Raw genomic sequence first — 6,376 nt, 5'->3', positions numbered from 1 at the left:
TCTTGATAACCAAACATCATATCTTAAATTATTTGGCAAACATCCTGATTATACCTCCTTGCGCACCTTTGGTTGTGCCTGTTTTCCATTGTTGCGACCATATGCAACTCACAAATTAATGTTTAGATCCAAACGTTGCATATTTCTAGGTTATAGTTCCCATCAAAATGGATATAGATGCTTGGATCCTGTCACTCAAAAAGTTATAATCTCACGACATGTTGTGTTTAATGAGAATACATTTCCTGCTAAGGATGGATTGCAGTCTTCTGAACTTCTTCCAGTGGTCTCCTCTCAAGGTACGCCTTTACCTTCTCCTTCATTTTCTTTATCTACTTCTAATTTACAGCATTCCTCTCCAATTATTTCAGATTCACCTGATTCTCCTCTAGAATCTTTACATATCCCCACTTCTCCTCATATCTCCACTCTACCTTCTCCCATACCTGGTCCAGCTCCTTTCCTTTCTATACTTGAAGTTTCCTCTTCTTCCAATCACTCTCATCACCCCATGACAACTAGCTCCCAAACAGGCAACCTCAAACCTCGCACATTTTCAGATTTTAAACTTTATTCCACTCAATATCCTCTCCAAGCATTATCCAATACTGTGACTCCCCTTGCACCAACATCTTACCGACAAGCTGCTTTATTACCTGACTGGTGTGTTGCTATGAGAAAGGAATATGATGCTTTATTGGCTAATGAGACATGGAAGCTATGTCCTAGACCTGTTGATCATAATGTGGTGGGAAATAAGTGGGTGTATAAAGTTAAACAAACATCCACAGGTGAGGTTGACAGATTCAAAGCAAGATTAGTGGCCTTAGGATTTGCTCAAGAAGAAGGTATTGACTTTACTGAGACTTTTAGTCCAGTAATTAAGCCTTCTACTGTACGGGTGCTTCTTACAATTTCTGTTCAATTTGATTGGGAAATCAGACAGCTTGATGTATCTAACGCTTTTCTTCATGGGATCTTGCTAAAGGATGTATATATGGAGCAACCTAAGGGGTTTGTTAATTCAAATTTTCCAGATTATGTTTGCAAACTGAACAAGTCACTTTATGGCCTCAAACAAGCACCTCGTGCTTGGTTTATGCGTCTATCTCAAACTCTACTTGAATTCGGTTTCCTATCCTCACCAGTGGATGCCTCCTTATTTGTCTATCATAAGGGCCATATTCATCTATTTATCCTCATCTACGTAGATGATATCCTTGTTACAGGTACAAATCCTTCTCTCATTCAGTCTCCAATCCAAAAGCTACAGACCGAGTTCAAGATGAAAGACCTTGGTCCTTTAGGCTATTTTCTCGGCATCCAAGCAAGTCGTGACTCTTCTGGCCTACATCTTCGACAATCCAAGTACATTGGGGATCTTCTTCATCGTACCAAGATGGCTGGGGCCAAACCTGCTTCCTCTCCTTGTACCACAGGCCTTAAATTATCCACTCATGTTGGTGAGCCACTCACAGCTTCTCAAATTACAGAATATCGACAAACTGTGGGAGCTCTTCAATATTGCACCTTGACTAGACCTGATATAGCATTTTCTGTCAACCAACTATGTCAACATATGCACTGTCCTAATTCTGTTCATTGGACAGCAGCAAAACGTGTCTTACGTTACCTAAAAGGCACCATTGATCTGGGATTATGGTACACTAAGGGTGAGCAAACTCTTCAAGCCTTTTGTGATTCAGATTGGGCTGGTAATCCCGATGATCGAAGATCAACTACTGGGTATGGCGTTTTCTTTGGCTCTTGCTTAATCTCATGGACTGCCAAGAAACAATCTGTGGTAGCTCGTTCTAGCACTGAAGCCGAATATAGGGCATTAGCTATTACTACTGCTGAGTTGTATTGGATTCGTATGCTCCTCAAAGAACTTCATATTTCTTTGCCCACAACTCCTACTATTTGGTGTGATAATAGTGGCGCTCTTGCTCTTGCTTCTAATCCTGTGTTTCATGCCCGCACCAAACATATTGAAGTTGATTTTCACTTCATCTGCGAGAAAGTTGCTAATCGAGATATTTCCCTTCAGTTCATTGGTTCTTATGATCAGCCTGCTGATATCTTTACAAAGTGACTAAGTTTAGCTCGGTTTTGTCTGCTTCGTGACAAGCTAATGGTGGTTTCTCTCCCCATTAGCTTGAGGGGGGATGATAACCACAACATTCAAACCACCAAGATTTCCTTGGCTTCTCACTTATCTTATCCACCAGATCAGTTGCGATTGAATGAAACAAATAAACACTTATCTACTTTAAGAGATAACCCTTGACTATATTTAAATTTCTGTTATGTATTTTTAAATTTTTGTTATTGTGTATTTCAAAACTTCTTCTGTAATTGTATATAAATGAGAATAGCCACCCGGTTTTTGGCATTGAAGCCAATACCATTTTACAGATTTCTACAGAGTTTTACACTAAGAACACCATGGTACCATCATCCCTTGTCGTTCCAACTTTTCGAGGAAACTTGGTTTGTCTTCTTTCTCCTCTTCTCCCTTTTCCTTGGCTCTTATGACCCACAAGAAACGTCGGCCACCGTCCAGCAATCCACGAGCAATCTCCTCAGACTGTTGCTTCGATAAACCGCGAGGCTTCCAAATGATACATAAATGACAGAAGATTCAGGATTTGAGTTCAGCCATTCAATATAATCCTTTGAACGACGGAAAAGATCGCCTCCAAATGAAGTATCAGATGGATCTTTCCCACCCAAGAAAGCGGTCGGAAACAAGGGTCCAACTCCAGTCGACTTAAACTTAGTGACAGCCCTTAGGGCCTCAGGTTCTAATGCATCGAAAGCGTTTATCAGTACCGTTGGGTTGGCATCGTGGTGGAGTTTAGGTGCTTCTGAAACGCCCAGAGGACAAAGTTGTCTGCATTTGCATTTGGGGGAGCAGGAAACAGGTAATGTTTGTTGAGCATACGGACGCCCTGTGCCATTTGTTCGAAAAAAAATCAAACAACCAAATGCAATAAAAAAAATAAAAAAAGAAAATCAAAGAAGACAAGATTTAAGTCGTTGAATAGTAATTACCTATGTCTAAAGGAAAGGGAGATCAAATTTGTTATGTTATAACATTCAAGATTACACACTTCAAATTCTCTCAACTTTCCTCTACCTAAAACCTAATATCCTATTTGTCTTTATCTGTTGACTCTCTTCTTTTTTTCCTTCTCTCTTTCTCTCTAATATAAAACCATATATTTATAGTGTTAACCCTAAAATAATAGTTACCTAATCTTAGTCTAACTTAAAACGGTAATTTATTAAAACACAAACTCTATACATATTGACTTTCCTAAAAATAAAAATAAATTATTTGAGTTAGATCTCAATAATCTCCACCTTCACTCAAATTCTCTCAATCCTACACAATTAATAAGAATAAATATGTGCAAAGTTGAAACTGATCTCATCAAACTTGACTCTATAAACCGTCTTTGTCTTCTTTTGCAATTACCCTCATCATTGTGCTAATGAGTACTCTTAGTCCAAAATGGAGTCTTGATCATCTTGTCGCACTTTTCTACTGTGAAAAGTTCTTTAATACTGACAAAAGACTCTTCCATCATGACTCGGCTCCACCTTTATAACTCCATCTAAAATTGTCTTCTCAATCAAATTATATAATTTTTTCACCTTTTTCCTTTCATAACTGTCAAGTACATGTTTCCAAAGTATGCAGGTATGTAGGTGGATGCATATTTGAGTTCCTGTTTCCAGATCTGTGGTTGAAATGTGGAGAACCATTTGGGTTGAAATGTGGACAGTTATTGGTTGTGATGAAGTGGGCCAAGATAGAAGTGGAAAATTTTGGAATATTGATACTTTTCTCAATGCAACTTTCTTAAGCAAAAAGAAGAGTTTCAATTTCCTCTACTGTATATGGATCAATTCTAGAGTTTACAGAGATGATGAAGGTTTCATAATCTTGAGAAAGACCTTCAAAGATTGCATCTATGTGGTCTTTCACAGAAAGCTTGTGGCCAACTAGGGCAAGAAGATCAATTATATTTGTAATTTTAAGAAGATAATTAGTTATAGATCATTCTCCTTTTTTGGTGTTGTATAGTTGAGTCTTGAATTAGGTTACTTTGGCTGTTACTTGGGTGGCAAAACATAATCCTAGGTCTTCCACACTTGGGCTGAAGTGTCACAGCTCACCTTACAAGTGAGAAGAGCATCAGATATGGATGCAAGAATCCAAGACATGATGAGTTGAGCTTATTATTTCCAATCCTGGAACATGGGATTTACATGATGTTGGGTTTCAGTGTCTAAAGAGAGGAACTTGGAAGGCAAAATTGAGGATTCGAAACGGAAGTGTTTGAGCTTATGGCCATTTAATGTAGTATCTGTTTTCCCCAAACCAGAAAATTATGATTGTCTAGTTTAGATGAGATTGGGTGGGGGAAGGAAACTGGGAGAAAGATGGTGGTTGTTGAGGTGTCTTCCATGGACTTGGAGGAGGTTTCCATGACTAAGCTGAAACCTATCCTGATACCATGTTTGAAATGGTGAAACAGAGGAAAAAATAAAAATGAGGAAGGAAGGGTGATAGAAGTTTTTCCTATATTTCCTGGAAAATTATCTTCATCTTCCGTAGGAGATACATGCATTACAAACGAGTTGTGTAAGGTGGGTATCTAAAACTAAATGAAGCTGAAACTGATTGAAGCTAAAAATGATTTCCCTAACACAAACCCATTCAGTCCCTTGGCGCCTGCTACTCTTTCTAAGGCAAAAAGAACACCATTTCTCATATGATCATGACCCCAAACTTAATTTAAAAAGAAAAAAAGAAAAAAGAAAAAATCTAGTACTTGTTTTTATTTTTCCCAATTCTAACACAATCACTAGGCATTCAACCCATGGACAACCGGTTTACAGTTGATCAATCATCACCGGCTCCAACTCTTTCTCGTCCTCTTCTTTTCATTCTCATTGTGTCCATATTGTTGGAGTAACACCGTTCAAAGAGAAACCTGCACAATTACAAAAGAAGATAAAAATACTAGAAAATTGAAAATTTAGAATTGGTTTGACCATGTTTTCTAAAACTTAATTTTGAAAACAGTTTTATATTCTTTAACTTAAAAATAGTTTTGAAAAACAAAATGATCAAATGAGTCTGTGTTTTCTTTTTGTTTTTAAAAATCAGTGAAAATAACTTTTGTTCGTTTTTTAAAAACTGTTATTTATTTCATTTTGTTTTTAAAAATTATTTATAGTGAATAACAGTCAAATAGTATGAGAAATTTTTAAAAATAAAAACTATTTTTAAATCATATGACCAAACAAGCTCTAATTGTATTCCATCACTCTCCCTACATATATTATATCAAACTAAATAGAAAATTATTTTTGTACTCCTTAGTCCACAAAACAAAAGGAGAGCAGTAAAGTGAGAGAAGAGACTTGAATAAGAACCTAATAGCAAGACCCAAAATTATATTACAAAACAGTTACATTCACTATTACATTAGTTTTATCAAAAGATATATAAGGATATATAGGTGTAAATTATAGTAGTACAACCTTTACAACAATTGAAACTTTAAAATGCAGTCTTTTTTTTATCCCACCAAGTCCATTTTTCTTATGATTATCCCACAAATAGTAGCTTGGTGATTTAAGGATATGTCCCACAAATCCTCTTTCATGATTTTCATTGAGGTACATTACTTTTAGGGTAATTTTGCTTCTTTATAATTTTGACTATTTTTTTTTTTTGAAAAATGTGTGTTTGACCAATAAAAAATTAAAGGAAAATGTAGGAACTTGGAATTGTTTCTTGTGAAAATTCTATTTTTCTTTGATTTCTTCACCAGCCAAACACACCAAAAATATGGAAAATTTGATCAAGCATGACTTGGTTCAAATTTTCCTTCCAATTCCATCATTTTGACCAAGCGTGGTGATTAGACTCAACATGAAGGAGATATTGAAGATGGGCTGAGAGAGCAGATGATTATCCTTCATTTTCTTAAATGAAGGCTACAGATACCCCTCTTTGTTGTCTTGCACGGCCACATGTGTGATGTATGAGCAGATAATCATTCTCATTATTTCTATAATTTACCCTTAATTTTACTATTATTTATGATAGTGCCCTTAATGGCAGAAGACTTTTTTTGTTTTTTTGTAATCTGTTTTTTTTCTTTCTTTTAAATCCATAACGAACATCTTCACAAGGCAAAAATACTTCTTGCCCATTGGATTTTTTAAGAGTTTCAAAGTTCATCAAAACCAAAGACAAGAAGAATAACACAAGTTCAGTTTTATAGCCTTCAGCAAACCTAGCAATGAACTTATGGGCCTGAGAAGATAAGATACTAAATCAGTGGCCACA

The sequence above is a fragment of the Vitis vinifera genome, chromosome 5 (assembly GCF_030704535.1).
Source record: "Vitis vinifera cultivar Pinot Noir 40024 chromosome 5, ASM3070453v1".
NCBI classification, from domain to species: Eukaryota; Viridiplantae; Streptophyta; class Magnoliopsida; order Vitales; family Vitaceae; genus Vitis; species Vitis vinifera.
The sequence above is the reverse complement of the archived record's forward strand: the minus strand, read 5'-3'. Positions refer to the sequence as shown.